The 24,353-nt window shown below is 47.2% G+C and overlaps 1 long non-coding RNA gene across 1 annotated transcript; it reads right to left on the minus strand.

Annotated features, from left to right (window-relative positions):
• Window positions 1-497: 497 nt before the first annotated feature.
• Window positions 498-20,804, minus strand: LOC138371523 (uncharacterized). The gene is made up of 4 exons (XR_011230531.1): window positions 20,705-20,804; window positions 20,012-20,103; window positions 2,174-2,353; window positions 498-1,265 (listed from the first exon to the last, which is right to left on the minus strand). It is a non-coding gene; the product is annotated as an uncharacterized lncRNA (long non-coding RNA).
• Window positions 20,805-24,353: the final 3,549 nt, after the last annotated feature.

Genomic DNA, 24,353 nt, shown 5'->3' on the forward strand with positions numbered 1-24,353 from the left:
TCGCCTGCCTCTCGAACTTGAACAGCAGTCTCATGTGCGGTACTGTATCAAAGGCTTTTTGGCAGTCCAGAAATATGCAGTCTGCCCAAACTTCTCTGTCCTGTCTTATCCACGTTGTGTGTGTGTGTGTGTGTGTATGTGTGTGTGTGTGTGTGTTTGTGTGTGTGTGTGTGTGTGTGTGTGTGTGTGTGTGTGTGGAAAAAAAATTTAGTAGTTAGTTACAGTAAATTGATTGACAGGTAAACAGTTGAGCAGTGGGCCGAAGGAGCAGAGCTCAAGAACAACTAGTTGAATACAACTAGGTGAATACACACCCGTCACCGCGTGGAGGTTAAAGCCTGGATTCTCTTTAATGAGAAAGTGGAGTGGTCCTCCGGGTCTGTCATGTCGGGAATTTATTGGAAAATTGAAGTCGGGGGAAAAAGGGAATAATTTCAGTGATGTAATTACAGAGAATCAAAGAAATTTTTATAAAGATCAATGAAAACCTCTTGATAATCACGTGTCGTACATTATAATGATAATACAATTGTCATGTTTTCCTCGTTAAAAGTCAGTATTAATTCTCAATCAGATCTGGAATACACTTTCTAGCTAGTGTACATTTTTCTTTTTAATATGTTTACAGGCAATTAAGTTAAAAAATTAATTGGTGAATTCGTAATATATTAATAGAATAAACACAAAACGAAAATAATTAATGTGTGAAACAGGAGCAAGTGAGAGAGAGCGGAGGGATGAGTTGTGAGAGGGGAGACTGGTCCTTGGGAGATGGTGGGAGGAGCAGTGCCAGGATTCCAGTAGTGTGGGAGAGTCTGCCCGATAATGGGCTGGTGTCTTACCTTGACTGAGTGAGGTGGTAAGTTTAACCATATGGCCTGATAACTGTCAGGAACCTGAAGCTCTAACGTAAAGCAACTGAGGCTTTATGGAGGACAAAGAAGTGGACAAACGTACATTACATAGACCAAGTAGTATGAGGTGAAATGAGTGATTATATTCTTGATGTCGGTTGGGTGAGTCGATGTAAGGAGAAAGTTCTCTCTCTTGGCTAGGTAAGGTGGCCCTAAGAGCATGCTTGCTCTTGATACTGGGATGAGAGTGCTTGATATGTAGAGCCTCGGCACTGTCTAATCTTCAATTGTTGCTGTGTCTGTCGATTACTTTGATGTTATTGGTTAGGATATCTCTGGCGATGATCTTGTGGCACACAAAAATGAGGTACTCTCATATGAAGCCGCGTTGCTCGTGCATAGCCAGTCGCCCTGAAAGAGATGTTGTATTACCAATATATTTTGATCCTTGAGAGTCCCCAAGTGGGAATGTAAAAACATAAACCTCATTCGTCTCTTTAGGGAATTTCGTTTGATGTAAGACGTTCAGTTGATGGTCGTCTTGCTCGTATGGAGAGCTTAATCTTATGTTGAGTGTTGGTAGGGTTAACCTTTGTCAAATAATTACTTCAGGACTTTTCTTCCGTCTTATGGACCATTAAAAGAAGTTCCTTTAAATCAATGTAATAGATGGAACTGATGCTGTAGCGATGACCTCTTCATAAACTTCATTAGAGAGAGTAACTTACTCCTCAGTGAGGTTGATTGCGGCGTGATTTACGAAGCCATCTTAAATCTGTCACGTTATATACAAATCAAGTGAGATGGCCCGGAAGGTGGAGGGGAGATCCTTCAAGATAACATATTCGACCTTGAGAGTGAAGGGAGGAATGAGTGTAGGTAACTATAAAAACTCAGTATTATCTCTTGTGCTCAAAACGGCAGCTAAAAGACCTTCGTGGGAACAAGGAAATGATTGTTAGAAGGGATGATAACTCGCAAATGTTACTTTCAAAAAGATGAATATACTGAGAAAATAAATCTCATCCTTAATGACAAAGTTAAATTCCAAAGGACCACTTGGGACGCGACTGAAAAACTGAAAACAATGATAAAGAGAATGGTTGAAAATGTTAAAGTCAAAAGGACTGAACTTCACCTACTGCAAGCTATTGGAGAGTTTAAAGCTGGAAATATACATGAGACTATCATGACTCACAAATTTGGAAACACACTTCGTCCTATTATCAACCAGATATCTACTTCCACGTACAGAGAGGATGAGGGACTCAACATCCTGCTGAGTTAACACGTGCCATGCGAGTCCAGCCTTAACTCACCCAAGTCAGTCGTTGACTCACTTCCAGGGCAACAGAAACTGTGTTTGAGATCTCCAGATGTTGAGTCTTCAGCAAACATGGCCGTAGATGATGAACTTGGATTGATGATGAAAATGTTCATCGGGATCAACTCTGCACTCCTCCTGACATCCCACAATGAATATGTAACAATTATCATCCCTGCAAAGGGGCACGTATCAGGATGACTAAAATTATATGCACTTTTTTATAATACAAATGCCTAGCATAATGCTTGGGGAGATGGGAAAACTCTATATGAAAGAATGAGAATCATCTTTGATCGTTTAAGTACAGAAATGATTATTATTATATAATTGAATTCAAATATTCCAACCTCAAAATTAATGTCACAGAAAAAATGTCATCATTGTCCTTAAAGCCTTGTGTTTTGACACCATTTTTTGTAACATTACACCAATATGTGGTAGTGGTGCCCCAGAGAGCTACTTTTTTGTTGCATTATTTTTAAGAAAATGCAACATTTTGCCATTTCTGGAAAATAATTCTAAACACCAAACATAAATACTCCTAGGACTAGTATAGCACATATATGTACTATATATTTGGCCTCAGATAGCGTGTATTTTGCCTAGGAGGGTTACGTTAGGTTTTATTAGCAAACATAAATATAAACTCTTTTTTCCGGTTTGTCCAAATTCAATAATACAAAAGACTACTTTGTGTTAGTCCATCACGACATAATTGTACTTTAAACAACATAATTACTAAGAGTATTCTCTTTTTAGGAGGATGGGAAGGGAAGGAAACTATCAGGAGAAAGCGCGAAGCTATTATTACTATATAGCACTTGAAAGGGGTGAGGATAAGGATTTGGGATGGGACGGGGTGGAAGGAATGGTGCTCAACCACTTGGGCGGTCGGGGATTGAACGCCGACCTGCATGAAGCGAGACCGTCGCTCTACCGTCCAGCCCAAGTGGATGGGTTAGGAGGGTGGGCCTCCTAGCACTCACAAGAGATGAACGCGAACACAGCTCAGGAGCTAAAACATTACTTGTAATAAAAATGTATAAAAATTCAAATGTGTATCTTCAAAGACTAGAGCAGTGTCCTGCTCCATAGTAAATCACCTCCTTTACTCTTCACTATTCCTCCCAAAGCCGTAAACAAACAAGGAAGGAAGATTAATAAAAAAAACTTCAGCTTGAAGTAAAGTGCGTTAAGCTTGACTGTTGCCCTCAGTACAGGGCACTACTCTGCTGCACTGTTTACACTGATGGCCGCCTGTGCAACCCTCAGGAACGGCGGGAAAAGCCATTATCGTAACGACTGGCGATGAATCCTCCCCTGAGTAGTGTGCTCTAATAAATACATGAACTCCATCCTCCGGATAAGCTTATTTGCCATTCAAATTTGTGCATAACTCGAAAGTTAAGTCTGAAATGAGTGATTATATTATCCAAAATTACAGTGAACTGCTCAGGACACGAGTGTAACATGACTTTTGTTAGAGCCAAGCAAATGAACCACACAACTGCTGAAGTTAGAGTCATAGTCCCACATGGATTGCGAATGCACTTATGAACATACAAATGTTACTGTATAATAAGTGAAGCATTCCTCGAGATTATTCAGATTTTTTTTCGAAGACTTCTTTGTATTGCATCTGTTCATGCGTACTCACCTATTTGTACTCTCCTATTTGTGCTTGCAGGGGTTGAGCTCTGGCTCTTTGGTCCCGCCTCTCAACTGTCAATCAACTTTGGTCATACCTCTCAACTGTCAATCAACTACTCTGACACTAAAAAAATTATTTCTAATATCTCTGTGGCTCATTTGGGCAATCAGTTTCCACTTGTGTCCCCTAGTGCTTGTGCCCCTTGTGTTAAATAGCCTGTCTTTTTCAAACCCTGTCAATTCCTCTGAGAATCTTGTACGTGGTGATCATATCCCCCCTAACTCTTCTGTCTTCTAGCGACGTGAGGTTTAATTCCCTTAGTCTCTCCTCGTAGCTCATACCTCTAAGCCCGTGTACTAGTCTCGTGGCAAACCTTTGAACTTTTTCCAGTTTGATCTTATGCTTGACAAGATATGGACTCCATGCTGGGGCTGCATGCTCCAGGATTGGTCTGACATAGGTGGTATACAAAGTTCTGAATGAGTATTTGCACAAATGTCAAAATGCCGTACTTATGTTAGCCAACCTGGCATATGCTGCTGATGTTATCCTCTTGATATGGGCTTCAGGGGACAGGTCTGGAGTGATATCAACCCCCAGGTCTTTCTCTCTCTCTGACTCTTGAAGAATTTCATCTCCCAAATGATACCTTGTAACTGGCCTCCTGCTCCTACACCTATCTGCATTACATTACATTTGCTTGGGTTAAACTCTAACAACCATTCGACCTTTCCTTTAGTGTGTCTAGGTTTCTTGAAGCCTCAAGCAGTCCTCCTCTGTCTTAAGCCTTCTCATAATTTTGGCATCGCCTGCAAACATTGAGAGGAATGAGTCTATACCCTCTGGGAGATCGTTTACGTATATATATGAAACAGGATATATCAGAAACAAGATAGGACCGAGTACAGAGCCCTGTGGGACTCCACTGGTGACTTCACGCCAATCGGAGGTCTCACCCCTCACCGTTACTCTCTGCTTCCTATTGCTTAGGTACTCCCTTATCCACTGGAGTACCTTACCAGCTACACCTGCCTGTCTCTCAAGCTTATGTACCAGCCTCTTATGCAGTACTGTGTCAAAGGCTTTTCGACAATCCAAAAAATGCAATCCGCCCAGTCTTCTCTTTCTTGCTTAATCTTTGTCACCTGATCATAGAATTCTATTAACCCTGTAAGGCAAGATTTACCCTCCCTGCACCCATGTTGACGATTTGTCACGAAGTCCAATCTCTCCAGATGTGTTACTAGATTTTTTCTCATGATCTTCTCCATCACTTTGCATGGTATACAAGTTAAGAACACTGGCCTGTAGTTCAGTGCCTCTTGTCTGTTGCCTTTTTTGATGTTGGGACCACATTAGCCGCCTTCCATATTTCTGGTAGGTCTCCCGTCTCCAGTGACCTACTATACACTATGGAGAGTGGTAAGCAGAGTGCCTCTGCACACTCTTTCAATACCCATGGTGAGATCCCGTCTGGACCAACAGCCTTTCTCACATCCAGATACAACAGGTGTCTCTTGACCTCATCCCTCGTAATTTCGAACCCTTCCAAGGCCGCAGGGTTTGCTGCCCCCTCTTCTAGTGCAGTGACCTCACCATGTTCTATTGTGATGACGTCCTGGAACCTCATGTTGAGTTCCTCACACACCTCTTTGTCATTCGCTGTATGTCAAAGAGAATGACATACAGACCTCTTTGTTTCTGTCCTCGCCTGTTCTAGGTTTCATTACCTGTTCTTTCACTGTTTTTTTCCTCCTGATGTGACTGTGGAGTAGCTTTGGATCGGTCTTGGCTTTGCTTGCTATATAATTTTCATAATTTTTCTCTGCTTCTCTTCTCACACTAACATACTCATTCCTGGTTCTCTGGTATCTCTCTCTGCTTTCTGGAGTTCTATTATTTCGGAAGTTCCTCCACGCCCTTTTGTTCAGTACCTTTGCTTCCATACATGCCCTGTTAAACCATGGATTCTTCTTTTGCTTCTCCGATTTTTCCCTTTGGGCCGGGATAAACCTGTTTACTGCCTCCTGACACTTTTGGGCGATATAGTCCATCATGTCTTTTACCGACTTAGCTCTGAGGTGTGTGTCCCAAGGTATTTCCCTTAGAAAACTTCTCATCCCTTGATAATTCCCCTTTCGGTATGCCGGCCTTTTGTTTTCAAGTTCTCTTTGGGGGGAGATAAGCCCTAGCTCTACCAAGTACTCAAAGATCAACACAATACATGTGATCACTCATTCCCAAGGGTGCTTCCATCTTAACCTCCCTTATATCCCACTCATTAAGGGTAAATATCAGATCAAGCATTGCTGGTTCATCCTCCCCTCTCATTCTTGTCGGTCCCTTGATATGCTGGCTGTTATAAAATGTTAGCTGCTATGGGGGATCTAGTATTATTATGGAGAAGGGTCAGCAGTTAGAATCAGGAGGTATCACCATTAGGGAACTTACTTATTTATTAACCCCTTAACAACCCCTCACATACATTCACAACAATAACAATAATTACTTTACCACACTATCTTACGTTAAAAGCCTTGGTCCACTTAGGCAGGATACAAGATTTAACAATTAGCACAAGCTAGGGTAAAGTCTACTAGTGAAGAACTTAAAGTAAGTAAGTAATTATCAAAAGAAGGCACCAAACCGGGAAGGCTATGTAGCACCATCAAAGACGCAAAATAATCAGAGGGCGCTAAATATCACCAAGGATGCCAATACGAGAACAAAAACGCATAAGGCGAACGATATCAAAAGTATCCGAGTCACCAAGAATTCTATCGAGGGACAGGTGACCGCGAGGGGCGGTCGGAAAGCAAGACATGCGCTCGTCCTGGAAGTCAGGACATTCAAGAAGGACATGCACGACCGTAAGAGGGACAATGCAACTAGGACAATAAGGAGCAGGGCGGCGCTCCATCAAGTGACCATGGGTTAAGCGAGTATGGCCAATACGCAACCTCGCCAGAGCTGTTTCCCACCGCCGGTTACGGTGGAAGGAGGACTGCCACGAGGAAACACAACATTTAAGAGTACGTAGCTTGTTACCAGTAACAGACAACCAAGAAGCCTGCCAACGGGTAAGGACTGAGGAATGGATAACCGGGTAAAAGTCGGAATACGGAATGCCCTTACGAGAGATGGGACAAGAGCGGACAGCTTCCTTGGCGGCAGCATCCGCACGCTCATTTAAAGACACACCAATATGGCTGGGAACCCAACAAAACTCAACCGACTTAAATTTACTATGAACGAGAAACAGCCAATGCTGGATCTCGACAACCACTGGATGAACTGGATTAAAGGACCCGAGAGCCATAAGGGCACTACGAGAGTCAACAACAACTACAAAGGAAGACTGACAACGAGAAAGTAGGAGACGAAGAGCATAGAGAATAGCATAAAGTTCCGCTGTAAAGATGCTAGTCTCCGGAGGCAAGCGACACATATAAGTGCGATCAGGAAAAACAACAGAGTAGCCAACACCGTCCGCTGACTTAGACCCATCGGTGAAGACAGAAACGGAGCGGGAGTGAGAAGAAAAGTGCTCGAGGAAAAGGCGTTTTAGAACCGTAGGAGGGGTAAAAGCTTTAGTGATACGGGTCAAGGAAGTACAAAACCGCGGAAGAGGGACCCTCCACGGGGGCAAAGAAGGAACAACACGAGGAGAAACATCAGAAATACGAACGGAAAGAGAATCCTGCAGGCGAGATAACCGGACAGAAAGAGGGAGGTGGTGAAGAGGAACAGGAACCGCAGGAGGGGTAAAAGTTAAAGCACGACAGAGGCGAGAGGAAGGATGTTGCAAGGACCGCGCAAGATAGCGAAGACAGTAGCGATCACGGCGGTCCTGGAGAGACAGGAAGCCAGTGTCAACATACAAGCTAAGGACGGGAGTCGAACGAAAGGCACCAGAACTGAGGCGCAACCCAGTATGGTGCAAAGCATCAAGACGGCGAAGAGTAGAAGGAGAAGCAGACGAGTAAGCAGGGCAACCATAATCGAGCTTAGACAGGACGAGAGAAGAATGTAAAGCAAGGAGAGTGCGCCTATCTGCCCCCCAAGAAGTATGGGACAAGACCCGAAGGAGGGTAAGGGCCTTAGAGCACTCAACACGGAGGTAAGAGATATGGGGAGACCAAGACAAACGAGTGTCAAGGAATAACCCCAAAAGCTTCGCGGAATCTTTGTATTCAAGGGGATGACCATAAAGTGACAAAGAGGGACGAAGAACAACCCGTTTCCGCGTAAATGTCATGGCACAAGTCTTAGAAGTAGAGAACTTGAAGCCATGATCAGTGGCCCAAGACGACACGGCATCAATTGCAAGTTGAAGCCGGCGTTGAAGGAGAGGCGAATCATCACCCTGACAACAAAGGGTAAGATCATCGACATAGAGAGCGGAGAAGACACCAGAAGGAAGAGAGGAAAGAAGACCATTGAGGGCAACCAGAAAAAGAGTAGTGCTCAGAACACTACCCTGGGGCACACCTTCATATTGCTGAAAAGAGGGAGAGAGAGCGGTACCAAGGCGCACCCGAAAGGAACGACGAGAGAGGAAGCTGCGGAGAAAGAGAGGGAGATGACCACGAAGGCCAAAAGAATGAAGTTGAGATAGGATATGATAACGCCAAGTGGTGTCGTAAGCCTTTTCCAGGTCAAAAAGGACGGCAACAACGGAGGTCTTCGCAGCAAAAGCAGTACGAATATAGACCTCCAAGTTCACCAGGACATCTGTCGTGCTGCGGCACTTGCGGAAACCAAATTGAGAAGGGGAGAGGAGGTGATGGTGTTCCAGGAACCACATCAGACGAACGTTAACCATACGTTCAAAAAGTTTGCAGACACAACTTGTGAGAGCAATAGGGCGAAAGTCCTTAGGGGAAGTACCCAGAGACCCCGGTTTGCGAACAGGGAGGACAACGGCATCGAGCCAGTCCTCAGGGACTGACGACGACTCCCAGATCCGATTATACAGACTCAGTAAATACTGAGACGTGCTCGGAGGGAGATGGCGAAGCATCTCATAATGAATACCATCGGAGCCCGCCGCCGTAGAACCGCAGAGGGCCAGAGCAGAACGAAGTTCAGAGAGGGAGAAGGGATCATTATAGGGAAGCTGAAGATGAGTGCAGAAATCTAAAGGACGAGACTCAAGGATAGGTTTACGAAGAAGGAAAGATTGGGGAAGATGAAGACCAGAGCTAACAGAAGAAAAGTAAGTAAGTAATTATCAAAAGAAGGCACCAAACCGGGAAGGCTATGTAGCACCATCAAATACGCAAAATAATCAGAGGGCGCTAAATATCACCAAGGATGCCAATACGAGAACAAAAACGCATAAGGCGAACGATATCAAAAGTATCCGAGTCACCAAGAATTCTATCGAGGGACAGGTGACCGCGAGGGGCGGTCGGAAAGCAAGACACACGCTCGTCCTGGAAGTCAGGACATTCAAGAAGGACATGCACGACCGTAAGAGGGACAATGCAACTAGGACAATAAGGAGCAGGGCGGCGCTCCATCAAGTGACCATGGGTTAAGCGAGTATGGCCAATACGCAACCTCGCCAGAGCTGTTTCCCACCGCCGGTTACGGTGGAAGGAGGACTGCCACGAGGAAACACAACATTTAAGAGTACGTAGCTTGTTACCAGTAACAGACAACCAAGAAGCCTGCCAACGGGTAAGGACTGAGGAATGGATAACCGGGTAAAAGTCGGAATACGGAATGCCCTTACGAGAGATGGGACAAGAGCGGACAGCTTCCTTGGCGGCAGCATCCGCACGCTCATTTAAAGACACACCAATATGGCTGGGAACCCAACAAAACTCAACCGACTTAAATTTACTATGAACGAGAAACAGCCAATGCTGGATCTCGACAACCACTGGATGAACTGGATTAAAGGACCCGAGAGCCATGAGGGCACTACGAGAGTCAACAACAACTACAAAGGAAGACTGACAACGAGAAAGTAGGAGACGAAGAGCATAGAGAATAGCATAAAGTTCCGCTGTAAAGATGCTAGTCTCCGGAGGCAAGCGACACATATAAGTGCGATCAGGAAAAACAACAGAGTAGCCAACACCGTCCGCTGACTTAGACCCATCGGTGAAGACAGAAACGGAGCGGGAGTGAGAAGAAAAGTGCTCGAGGAAAAGGCGTTTTAGAACCGTAGGAGGGGTAAAAGCTTTAGTGATACGGGTCAAGGAAGTACAAAACCGCGGAAGAGGGACCCTCCACGGGGGCAAAGAAGGAACAACACGAGGAGAAACATCAGAAATACGAACGGAAAGAGAATCCTGCAGGCGAGATAACCGGACAGAAAGAGGGAGGTGGTGAAGAGGAACAGGAACCGCAGGAGGGGTAAAAGTTAAAGCACGACAGAGGCGAGAGGAAGGATGTTGCAAGGACCGCGCAAGATAGCGAAGACAGTAGCGATCACGGCGGTCCTGGAGAGACAGGAAGCCAGTGTCAACATACAAGCTAAGGACGGGAGTCGAACGAAAGGCACCAGAACTGAGGCGCAACCCAGTATGGTGCAAAGCATCAAGACGGCGAAGAGTAGAAGGAGAAGCAGACGAGTAAGCAGGGCAACCATAATCGAGCTTAGACAGGACGAGAGAAGAATGTAAAGCAAGGAGAGTGCGCCTATCTGCCCCCCAAGAAGTATGGGACAAGACCCGAAGGAGGGTAAGGGCCTTAGAGCACTCAACACGGAGGTAAGAGATATGGGGAGACCAAGACAAACGAGTGTCAAGGAATAACCCCAAAAGCTTCGCGGAATCTTTGTATTCAAGGGGATGACCATAAAGTGACAAAGAGGGACGAAGAACAACCCGTTTCCGCGTAAATGTCATGGCACAAGTCTTAGAAGTAGAGAACTTGAAGCCATGATCAGTGGCCCAAGACGACACGGCATCAATTGCAAGTTGAAGCCGGCGTTGAAGGAGAGGCGAATCATCACCCTGACAGCATAGGGTAAGATCATCGACATAGAGAGCGGAGAAGACACCAGAAGGAAGAGAGGAAAGAAGACCATTGAGGGCAACCAGAAAAAGAGTAGTGCTCAGAACACTACCTTGGGGCACACCTTCATATTGCTGAAAAGAGGGAGAGAGAGCGGTACCAAGGCGCACCCGAAAGGAACGACGAGAGAGGAAGCTGCGGAGAAAGAGAGGGAGATGACCACGAAGGCCAAAAGAATGAAGTTGAGATAGGATATGATAACGCCAAGTGGTGTCGTAAGCCTTTTCCAGGTCAAAAAGGACGGCAACAACGGAGGTCTTCGCAGCAAAAGCAGTACGAATATAGACCTCCAAGTTCACCAGGACATCTGTCGTGCTGCGGCACTTGCGGAAACCAAATTGAGAAGGGGAGAGGAGGTGATGGTGTTCCAGGAACCACATCAGACGAACGTTAACCATACGTTCAAAAAGTTTGCAGACACAACTTGTGAGAGCAATAGGGCGAAAGTCCTTAGGGGAAGTACCCAGAGACCCCGGTTTGCGAACAGGGAGGACAACGGCATCGAGCCAGTCCTCAGGGACTGACGACGACTCCCAGATCCGATTATACAGACTCAGTAAATACTGAGACGTGCTCGGAGGGAGATGGCGAAGCATCTCATAATGAATACCATCGGAGCCCGCCGCCGTAGAACCGCAGAGGGCCAGAGCAGAACGAAGTTCAGAGAGAGAGAAGGGATCATTATAGGGAAGCTGAAGATGAGTGCAGAAATCTAAAGGATGAGACTCAAGGATAGGTTTACGAAGAAGGAAAGATTGGGGAAGATGAAGACCAGAGCTAACAGAAGAAAAGTGGGAACCCAGTTCGGAAGCGACCTGCAACGGGTCCGCCACAAGAGTATCATGGAGGTGAAGGACCGGTGAAACATCGGGAACGAACTTACCCGCTATCTTGCGGATACGCTTCCAGATCTGGGCCAGAGGGGTTTCGGACGTAATTGTTGAGACATAAGATGCCCAACATTCACGTTTAGCCGTACGGATGGCCCTACGGGCCACCGCACTCGCTTTCCGAAAGAAAAGAAAAGAATCGGTCGTCTGCCTACGGCGGTGCCTCTTCCAGGCTGCACGCTTACAGCGGACAGCCCGAGCACAGTCCGCATTCCACCAGGGAACGCACTTCCGTGGACCCCGAGAGGAAGAGCGAGGAATAGAGCGGAGGGCAGCGTTGAAGACAGTGTCATGAAAAAGGAGGAGAGCGCGAGAGAGAGGCAGAAGGGAGAGGTCAGAGAGAGCAGCACTGAGGGTAAATAGGGTCCAGTCTGCCTTAGCAAACTGCCACCTAGGGAAAGAGAGGGAAGGGCGAAAAGAGAAAAAGGAAACAAGGATGGGGAAATGATCACTTCCATGGAGGTCATCAAGGACCTGCCACGTGAAATCCAAGTAAAGAGAAGAAGAGCAGAGAGAAAGATCAAGACAAGAAAGGGCGCGAGTCCGAGAGTCTAAATGAGTGGGCTCACCAGAATTCAGAAGAGACAGGGAAGAAGATAGGAGAAACGGCTCAAGGAGGCGACCCCGGGTATTCGTCAGAACGTCACCCCAAAGAGAATGACGACAATTGAAGTCACCCAGCAGGAGCACAGGCTCCGGCAAGGAGTCTAGGAGGTGTTTCAAATCAGGAAGAGAGAGCGGGACACTCGGGGGGAGATAAATGGAACAAACTGTGTACCATTTCCCCACAAAGATACGAGCAGCAGAACAATGGAGAGGCGAAGGAAAAAGTAAAGGAACAAAGGGAACATCTGCACGAATCAAGAGAGCAGAAGAATTAGAAGCCCCAGCAATGGCTGGGGGGGGGGGGGAGAGAAAGGAATAGCCACGAAAACGACCAGGACGAGCACCAAGCATTGGCTCCTGGAGACAGACACAAAGGGGCGAAAACCGCGAAATCAGAAGTTGGAGTTCGAGGAAATTGGCGTAATAACCTCGAACGTTCCATTGAAGAATGGACAACGACGGGAAGAGAAAGGACAAAAACAGAGAACAAGGAAGAAACAAAGGCGAAAGAGCAACAGAGCACGTTAAAGAATATCAGGGTCGGGATCAGGGTCAGCAAAGTCAGGGTTAGGGGGCATGGGTAAACTGAGCAAAGACGGAGGGAAGGAAACGGGAGAACAGATCAGAGGTGGGCGGGCGGGGTCCGGAGGAGGAGGAGGAAGAGGAGGAGACAACGGAGAGGAGCAGTCAAGGACAGCAGTAGGAAGAGGGGGAGTAGGAAGAGGGGGAGTAGAAAGAGGGGAGCGCACCCCAGCAAGAGCAGCAACCGAAAGGGAAGCAGGGGCCAAAGAAACCTCCATAGCAGGAACAGGGGGCGCAACCACTGAAACGGGAGGGGAAGGAGCAACAGAGCCAGAAGTAGGAGCTAAGGAAGAAAGCGAAGCCTTCTTACCCGCCGGGGAAGAGGAAGGAGAGGAGCCAGGCTTACGCTTCTGACTTAAAGAGACAGGTGTCCCAGCAACTACGTACCGGGCAACGGATTCCAGTGTCTCAACAGGAGAAGCCGAACGAGAGCACACACGACGGCCGTTAGGAGAGCGATGGACATCCGCCTGCACCGACAGGCGGCGGGGAGAGCCGATAGATGGAGGAAGAGGATGGGAAGGAGGATCGGAGGGGGACGAGGAAGAAGACACAGGAGACATGACAGACCGGGTCGAAAGAAGGGGAACCCCAGACAGAGGACCAGGAGGGGGACCCCTCGGGAAAGAACTCAAAGGAACAGAGGAGGGGGCAGTGGGCGTATCAGGGTCCAAGGCCCGGAAACGGTTGAGAGTCTGAGGAAGGGGGGAAGGACGAGGAGAGGAAGAGCGCAACACGCGAGCATAAGAGATGTTAGTATAAGGCGGGAGCCGGCGAACCTGGCGCCTCGCCTCAGGAAAAGACAAACGCTCCCGGTGCTTCAGGTTAAGGACGGCCGCCTCAAGCTTGTAATGGACACAGGCACGGGAGAACGTAGGATGGGCCTCACCGCAGTTGAGGCAGCGAGCTTGGGAAGAAGTGCACTCCGACTTAGAGTGACCTTCACTCCCACACAAAGAACAGAGAGAGACAGCCCCAGAGCAGCGGAGGGCACCATGCCCAAACCTCCAGCACTTATTACAAAGTCGAGGAGAAGGAATATACTCCTGGACAGAGCACCTAGCACCAGCAAGAATGACAGAGGATGGAAGGGTCCTACCATCAAAGGTGATCTTCACAACGCGAAGGGGTTGACGGCGACGACCACGAGGGGGACGAGTAAACGAGTCAACCTGGAGGACAGAATGGCCTTGGGCATCAAGGATATGCCGAATATCATCGTGGCAATCCTGCAGATTCCGAACACCGGTTGCAACATGGGGTGGGAGGAGAATAGTGCCAACACTGGAATTCATCTGAACGTTCTTGGAGACCCGAACAGGGATCTCGCCAAGGCAAGATAAGGCAGCCAAGCGGGAAGCCGCATCCTGAGAAGGAGCAGCAACGACACGTGTACCGAGACGAGTGGGGTTGAAAGTAACACACGCATCCACGGAATCTACAAGATGCCGATGGAGGGAGAAATCGTCAGGAGGCGCAGAATCAAGAGGGAGGAGATCAAAATATTTGGCCCATGAAGCAGGACCAAACAAGGCCTGATACGCATCAGCACAGGAAGGAATCGAGCGAGTGCGGTTGGGGCGCGAACGGCGTTGAGAACCCCTAGAGAGAGAGGGGTCAAAAGGCGCAGTAGTCACAACGAAAGACTTAGCCACACCAGGGGACGAAGTGGTCACCACCGGGGGCTGGAGGCTCGACCCAACCTCAGAGGAGGGAGGGGAGCTGGGGGAAGAAGTCGGGGCGGTCAAAGGAGGAGCAAGGTCGGGGCCCAACGCAGCGGGAGCTACAGAGCCTGGTCTTCCAATACAGGCCGACTCGAGGGCTTGGTCGCCCACCCCACGAGCCTGAGAGGGTACAACGGAAACATTCAACGACATAGAGACGAAAAGTGACAAATTCATCCACGAATGTGCCCCCATACCCACCATGGAGCCACAATTAGAGGCAGGACACCCAACAGGAAGCTATCGCTGATCATGCCGGGGCCCCCTAGGGGTGCGTCGTGAGTATACGCCCCACAAACGCCACCTTAAGAACCGTCAGTCCGTCGAGATCGGGTTCAGCGACGAAAGGGGGATTGACAATAAAAGGTTCCCCTCGCTCGAGACGTCGGGTACTACAGTTCTACGGGTGCAAGAGTATGCCTCCTCAAGCACCCGGGCGTCAAAATAGAAGAAGTCCAAAGAAAGAATCCAAAACAAGCAAAAGGTCGGCAGGAAACGACAAGCAGATAGGAGAAGAGGGGGGAGAAAAACGAAACATAAGGAAAAGGAAAAGCGATCCGGCACAATTGGAGAAGATAGCAGCAGGAGTGCAAGGCCAGAAAAGGACAGAGGACTGCCCAACGGAGCATCACACTCCGGCAGTCGTCCACCAAGCCCCCTCACGACGCCAACGGGCCGGAAGGGGAGGGGGTCGTTTGATTCAAGAATACTAGTGGGTTATGATCCGTGTACACTTCCACTATATTACCTATGAGGAAGACTTCGAACTTTTTACATGTTAACACTAGCGCCAACGCCTCTTTTTCTACCACTGAATAATTGCGTTGCGCCTTGTCAAATTTCACAGAGTAATAATATACTGGGTGTTCCACTTGATCATCCCCAGTTTGCAACAACACGGCACCAGCACCCGAGTCAGATGCGTCAACATGAATTTTAAATGGTTGGTCGAATCTTGGACTAGCGAGCACTAGGGCGGAAGCTAAGATCAATTTCAAATTTTTAAACGCCTCTGCACAGTCTGATGACCACTTAAATTTAATCGTCTTCCGCAGCAAGTCTGTGAGAGGAGTGGCAACACTGGAAAAGTTCTGACAAAAGCGTCGATAGTACGCACACTTACCGATGAACCTTTGAATGTCCTTATTAGACTGGAGCACGGGATACTCCAGAATGGCACTGATTTTATCTTGCCGAGGTAACACTTTTCCTTGGCCCACTTCATAATTGAGGTATGTCACTGTGCCTTGGCCAAAATGACACTTTTTTGCATTTAAGGTTAGATTTGCATTTTTCAAAACAGTGAACAACTGGCGTAACCTAGCTATGTAGTCAGCCCAATTACTACCAAAGAGCACAATGTCATCTAAATACGCCCGACAATTTGGCACATTAGCGAGCAGAGAGTTCATTAGCCTCTTGAACGTGGCAGGGGCATTACGCAAGCTGAATGGTAACACTTGATACTCGAAGACACCATCGGGTGTTACGAACACAGTTACCTGTTTAGCACGTTCAGTGAGCGGGATCTGGTAATAACCCCTCGAGAGGTCGAATTTCGAGACATACGTGGCGTTCCCGATTTCGTCGATGCAGTCTTCAAAGAAGGGGCAGCGGATAGGTATTCACAATGGTCATCTTGTTGAGCTCCCGATAGTTAGTGCATAATCGCCAGGAGCCGTCTGGTTTGGGGACCAAAAGGCAGGGCGAGCACCAAGAGCCCTGGCTCGGCCGGATGAGGCCATGTAGAAGCAGGAAGTCGACCTCTTTTCGTATGATGGCCTTCTTTTCCGGACTCATCCAATAGGGTTGAAGGCGAATAGGGGTGTAGTCCGTCAACTTGACATCATGGTAAATGGCATCAGTCTGGGTCGGGACGTCCCCGGACAGACTGGAGAATTTGTCAAGCAACGACTGCACCTCTTCACGTTGGGCCATCTGCAAATGGGACAGTCCCTCCTCCACAGCATTCACAGAACTAGAATTATTGAGAATGAGATTAGTTGGGTCCCCAGAACAATCATCCCCTCCCTCACTGGAAATGGAAACATTGGTTAGTGCAATGGGCCTGGGGCCCCTGGAACTTCTTCAGCCGATTCAAGTGTACGAGCATTACCTGGTTATGCTTGTCAGAGTGCCTCACTTTGTACGTGAGGTCCCCAGTCTTTTCTGTCACAATGTAGGGGCTGTCGTACTTGTGGGACATAGTGTTCCCTAATTGAGGCTTTAATACCAGGACAGGGTCACCAGGCTGAAATACCCACAACTTAGCCTTAGCATCGTTTCGTTCTTTCATATTTTCTCGGGCCTTCCCAAGATACTTTAGTGCAGCCGCCTTGCAGTCCTTGAGTCTCTGGTGGTGTTGCGCAAAGAAAGCCGAACCTTCGGTTAACGTTACGTTCCCTAACAAATTCTCCTGTAACATTTGCAAGGGTCCACGAACTTTATGGCCAAAGACTAACTCAAAAGGAGAACAACCCAGTGAACTTTGTAACCCCTCTCAAGCAGCAAAAAAAAACATAGAGCAAGTTCTCATCCCAGAAGGTGTGGGAACTTTTGCACGATGTCTTCAACATCTGCTTCAGAGTTAGATGGAACCGCTCATTTACCCCCCTGACTCTGTGGATGGTATGGGCTGGAAACCTTATGAGTTATTCCATGGTCCTTACAAAATTGTTAAAAAATATCAGACTTCAAGTTAGTACCATTGTCAGTTTGCACGACCCGAGGCAGTCCAAAAGTGGAAAAAAATTGCAACATATGAGCAACAACAGACTTTGCTCGGATGTTCCTTACAGCAAAAGCCTCTGGGTAACGGGTATACATCATACACATCATCATCATCATCAATACACATCATTGTGATTAGGTAAATATTACCAGACTAAGTTCTAGGTAATGGACCAACACAGTCCAATACCACATGAGAAAATGGTTCCTCCGGCATGACAATAGGCCTTAGAGGAGCTTTAGGTGGTGTCTGGTTTGGTTTCCCAACAAGTTGACAAGCAAGACAGGCATTACAAAATTTTGCCACATCGCTTTTCAGTTTGAACCAGAAAAAACACTTCAAGATTTTGTGATAAGTAATATTAATACCTAGATGTCCCCCCATAGGATCATCATGAGCAGCTGACAAAACTCTCTCTCTATAACAGGTCGGCAACATAACCTGGTGGACTACCTCCCACTCATTTGACAAGGGAGCACTCTGTGGTCTCCATTTTCTCATCAAAATACGATCATTGAAGTAGTACCCAGTTGGTGCGTCTACAATTTCCTCCTTAGAGATGGCTACTTTGTGGCATTCTGCAAGACTGGGGTCAGCTTTCTGTAACTCACTCAAGGAGGCATCCAGGCCTTGGTCAGGTGCCTTTGGCCGAGGCTCAACAGTGTTCTCCTCCTCCTCCTCACTACTCTCGGTAGGTGGCGGTGGCAGGCTCTCCACAACGTCCTCGGCCACGTCATCGAGTCGGGCCATGAACGTGTCCGCAAGGTCCACTTGGCTTTCACCACTCGGAAAGTTCCTCATGTCCTTGGGTTTTACCACCTTGGCAAGCACAGGGCTGCCCTTACATTTAAGTCCCATAGACCTGGTCACCGCACACGCAGGGTACACAACATTATACTCTGTGGCGGGTAGATCCAGGGAAACCTTAGTGGTAGGCAACATAATAGGCAGTTTGGAGTCCCCTACCTTATCCCCTGCTAAATCATTACCCAATATTACATCAACATTAGGGAAAGGTAGGTACGAAGTGACTCCGACTGTACAAACACCCTTGTGGAAAACAGATTCCATGGTAACCTTATGGAGGGGTACTGTTCGAGAATCACTAGTGACACCCTCGACCAGTACCACCTCTCCAGTGTCGAGAGTGTTGGCAACTTGCAATGCACTCTCTAAAATTAAAGTCTGGATGGCACCGGTGTCTCGGAAGATCAAAACGTCCTTCCAGGAAGAACTCTCAGACAAAAGTAGTCTCCCTTTCGATAAGAATGGGGTAAGCAGGTCGAACCACTGTGGATTGGAGGTCTTACTCCCTAACCCTTCAGAAGGCCTTAAGCCCTGTGTCACAACAAGAGCATTGGGTCATTTATCTGGGTACAGTTGCCAACAACGGCTATTAATGTGGTTTGGATGTTTACAGTGACCACAGATACGTCGAGGAGAAGAGACATTACTAACTGGATTGCCCTTCGGTTCACAATTAGGTGCCGTGGGGCTAGACAATTTAACAGGGTTAGCTATGTCTGAAATAGAAGGTGCATTAGTTATAGGGTTAGAATGAGCTGGTCTGGACTGGCTGTGGGTATAAGTTTTGTTACTCTGTGGGGTATAATTATTTTCATTGGGCCTTTTGCCCGCCAACTGGTAGTTTTCTGCCATGTTGGCCAAATCCACTATTTTAGAATCTACCTCTATCCTTCTTCTAATATAATGTGCTACATTCTCTCGCATATAATCTATAAAGTGTTCCACTAAAACTAAATTCTTAAGTGCCTCGTATGTTTCGGCTTTAGCCGAGCGAATCCGTTTTCCAAACAATTTAATTTGATCATTAGCAAATTCAGTGAGAGGTTGGTTGTTAGTAGGCCTCAGGTTGCGATAAGCTTGGCGGTGAGCTTCAGGCGTAATTTCATACGCCCTCAAAATTCGTTCCCTGACTTTATCATATTCAAAACACTCGTCGTCAGGCATGTTTATAAAAATATCTTGTGCTTTACCCCTAAGCTGCCCCTGTAAGATTTTCACCCACTCTTCCCTTGGCCAGTTCATGGACATGGCTAGTCTCTGAAAATGGTTGAAAAATCTTTCAGGGTCTGACTCTGAAAATTCAGGTAAGTTATGCTTTTTATCAGAATGCCTGGGGTTCGAGGCCCCAGTAGGTGGTGGTACCATTCTTGCCGCCTCATTTTTGAGCCTTTGCTCTTCAACTTTTGCATTTTGTTCTACTACTCTAGCCTCTTGCTTTGCCAGTCTTAACTTGGCTAATGTTAATTCTAACTCTATATTTCTACTAGCTACCCTTTCCCCTGAACTGGGCTCACATAAAATTGATCACTTGGCAATAGTTCTTGGTCTATACAATGCCGTAAAATTTCATTTACCAAGGTCCACTTTTTATCAGTGTCGTTTAACTCGAGACCAAATTCCTTGCCTAACAATACTAAATTTGATTTGGTGAGCTTCTTAATCTCTACCACTGAAGGATCCTTCGCCAGTTCCTGCATTTTAGACGCCATCACTAATAAATTTACCTCCTAGCAAAAGAAAAAAATTGGAAAATTAAAATTGGAAAAAACATAAATTTGCACGGCCCTTAACACAAGGCCACACTTACCTCAATCATGAAGGGATCCAGCTGGGTGTCCAGTCAGTGCAAGATATATCCTTTGCTAGATGAGCTGGACCCTAGGCTAACACACAACCGTTCTACGGAAAACAAGAATTTTTAGTTTTGGCACTCAAAAATCTATTTTTTTACAATTACCACGTTCATCCCAGTCAGGCCAACCACTTGTTATAAAATGTTGGCTGCTATGGGGGATCTAGTATTATTATGAAGAAGGGTTAGCAGTTAGAACCAGGAGGTATCACCATTAAGGGAGATCATAAAGGCCCGGCCCACAAAATATAAAACAGTGCTAACTGATTGGCTACAAGACAATGTCAGCCTAGAGGTAGATCATTGATCTCCTACCCAGGAAGATTGGATACTCGTTTAGAACTAACTTACTTATTTATTAACCCCTTAACAACCCCCCATATACATTCACAACAATAACAATAATTACTTTATCACACTATCTTACGTTAAAAGCCTTGGTCCACTTAGGCAGGAAACAAGGCTTTACAATTAGCACAAACTAGGGTAAAGTCTATTAGTGAAGATCTTGAAGCTTGAGGCAGCTTAGGGTAGTGAGCCAACGTGGTACCCTAATACAACACAACACAACACTTAGGGGTACCCAAAACACTGGTAAATACTACCCCCAGGTATCACCAATCTTACTACCAGAGTAGGCACACTTACAACACAGGATATAATTAACTTAAGGTAAGGGAAATAAGTGAGAGGAAAGGTAGAAGGGGAGAGGCGCCGTGCCACCAGTCCAGTTGTTTACACCTCAAACGCTAGCAGAGTAGACGCTTCCAGCGACCAGCTCAGGGCTCCCGCATTGTGGTGGTGCCGGGAGGAGCCCAATTGATCGTGCAGCTAAACACATTAAAAATCTTCCCCTATGCAACATATTGTTACTTTACTCGTTCTCAGGGTAGTTAATCTTATAACAATGTTATACTTAATACACAACAAGCTCAAGAGTCTGAATGGTTGTGAGCAACAGGATTCGTCTTACGTTTGGCAGAGAAGATACGAACAAAAACACGTCGGCTTGCGTCTTGCTAATCTAACGTAGCTTATTTAGTTCACTTTGACCTCTGGCTTTGACCTTTGAGTCATCAACAGGGGCCCCCATTAACTACCAGCAACGAGACATCAACAGGGGCCCACATTAACTACCAGCAACGAGTCATCAACAGGGGCCCACATTAACTACCAGCAACGAGTCATCAGCAGGGGCCCACATTAACTACCAGCAACGAGTCATCAACAGGGGCCCACATTAACTACCAGCAACGAGTCATCAACAGGGGCCCACATTAACTACCAGCAACGAATCATCAACAGGGGCCCACATTAACTACCAGCAACGAGTCATCAACAGGGACCCACATTAAAAACCAGCAACAAATCAACAACAGGGGCCCACATTAACTACCAGCAAAGAGTCATCAACAGGGGCCACATTAACTACCAGCAACGAATCATCAACAGGGGCCCACATTACCTGCAACGAGTCATCAACAGGGGCCCACATTAACTACCTGCAACGAGTCATCAACAGAGGCCCACATTAACTACCAGCAACGAGTCATCAACAGGGACCCACATTAACTACCAGCAACGAATCATCAACAGGGGCCCACATTAACTACCTGCAGCGAGTCATCAACAGGGACCCACATTAACTACCTGCAATGAGTCATCAACAGGGGGGGGGGCCACATTAACTACCAGCAACTAGTCATCAACAGGGGGGCCACATTAACTACAAGCAGCGAGTCATCAACAGGGCCCCACATTAACTAAAAGCAACTAGTCATCAACAGGGGGGCCACATTAACTACCAGCAGCAAGTCATCAACAGGGACCCACATTAACTTCCAGCAACGAGTCATCAACAGGGGCCACATTAACTACCAGCAACGAATCATCAACAGGGGCCCACATTACCTGCAACGAGTCATCAACAGGGGCCCACATTAACTACCTGCAACGAGTCATCAACAGAGGCCCACATTAACTACCAGCAACGAGTCATCAACAGGGACCCGCATTAACTACCAGCAACGAATCATCAACAGGGGCCCACATTAACTACCTGCAGCGAGTCATCAACAGGGACCCACATTAACTACCTGCAATGAGTCATCAACAAAGGGGGCCCACATTAACTACCAGCAACGAGTCATCAACAGGGGCCCATATTACCTACCAGCAACGAGTCATCAACAGGGCCCCACATTAACTAAAAGCAACGATACATCAGCGGGGGGCCACATTAACTACCAGCAACGAGTCATCAACAGTGGCCCATATTACCTACCAGCAACGAGTCATCAACAGGGGGGCCCCACTAACTACCAGCAACTAGTCATCAACAAGGGCCCACATTAACTACGAGAAACGAGTCATCAAGAGAGACCCACATTAACTACCAGCAACGAGTCATCAACAGGGGCCCACATTAACAACCAGCAATAAGTCATCAACAGGGGGCCAACCCTAACTACCAGCAACAAGTCATCAACAGGGGATTAAATTAACTACCAGCAACGAGTCATCAACAGGGACCCACATTAACTTCCTACAACGAGTCATCAACAGGGGCCCACATTAACTACGAGCAACGAGTCATCAACAGGGGTCCACATGAACTACCTGCAACGAGGCATCAACAGGGACCCACATTAACTACCAGCAACGAGTCATCAAATGGGGGGCAACATTAACTACCAGCAACTAGTCATCAACCGGGAACCACATTAACTACCAGCAACGAGTCATCAACAGGGCCCCACATTAACTACCAGCAACGAGTCATCAACAGGGGGCCACATTAACTACCAGCAACGAGTCATCAACAGGGACCCACATTAACTACCAGCAACGAGTCATCAACAGGGACCCACATTAACTACCAGCAACTAGTCATCAACAGGGGGGCCACATTAACTTCAAGCAACGTGTCATCAACAGGGGCCCCACAATAACTACCAGCAACGAGTCATCAACAGGGGGCCACATTAACTACCAGCAACTAGTCATCAACAGGGGGGCCACATTAACTACCAGCAGCAAGTCATCAACAGGGACCCACATTAACTTCCAGCAACGAGTCATCAACAGGGGCCACATTAACTACCAGCAACGAATCATCAACAGGGGCCCACATTACCTGCAACGAGTCATCAACAGGGGCTCACATTAACAACCAGCAATGAGTCATCAACAGGGGGCCAACCCTAACTACCAGCAACAAGTCATCAACAGGGGATTAAATTAACTACCAGCAACGAGTCATCAACAGGGACCCACATTAACTTCCTACAACGAGTCATCAACAGGGGCCCACATTAACTACGAGCAACGAGTCATCAACAGGGGTCCACATGAACTACCTGCAACGAGGCATCAACAGGGACCCACATTAACTACCAGCAACGAGTCATCAATTGGGGGGCAACATTAACTACCAGCAACTAGTCATCAACCGGGAACCACATTAACTACCAGCAACGAGTCATCAACAGGGCCCCACATTAACTACCAGCAACGAGTCATCAACAGGGGGCCACATTAACTACCAGCAACGAGTCATCAACAGGGACCCATATTAACTACCAGCAACTAGTCATCAACAGGGGGGCCACATTAACTTCAAGCAACGTGTCATCAACAGGGGCCCCACAATAACTACCAGCAACGAGTCATCAACAGGGGGCCACATTAACTACCAGCAACTAGTCATCAACAGGGGGGCCACATACACTACCAGCAACGAGTCATCAACAGGGCCCCCCATTAACTACCAGCAACGAGTCATCAACAGGGACCCAAATAAACTACCAGCAACGATTCATCAACAGGGGGCCCCCACTAACTACCAGCAACGAGTCATCAACAGGGGATTACATTAACTACCAGCAACGAGTCATCAACAGGGGGCCCACATTAACTACCAGCAACGAGTCATCAACAGGGACCCAAATAAACTACCAGCAACGATTCATCAACAGGGGGCCCCCACTAACTACCAGCAACGAGTCATCAACAGGGGATTACATTAACTACCAGCAACGAGTCATCAACAGGGGGCCCACATTAACTACCAGCAACGAGTCATCAACAGGGTCCCAAATAAACTACCAGCAACGATTCATCAACAGGGGGCCCCCACTAACTACCAGCAACGAGTCATCAACAGGGGATTACATTAACTACCAGCAACGAGTCATCAACAGGGGGCCCACATTAACTACCAGCAACGAGTCATCAACAGGGGCCCACATTAACTACCAGCAACGAGTCATCAACAGGGGCCCACGTTAACTACCTG

Source organism: Procambarus clarkii, chromosome 36 (assembly GCF_040958095.1).
Source record: "Procambarus clarkii isolate CNS0578487 chromosome 36, FALCON_Pclarkii_2.0, whole genome shotgun sequence".
NCBI classification, from domain to species: domain Eukaryota; kingdom Metazoa; phylum Arthropoda; class Malacostraca; order Decapoda; family Cambaridae; genus Procambarus; species Procambarus clarkii.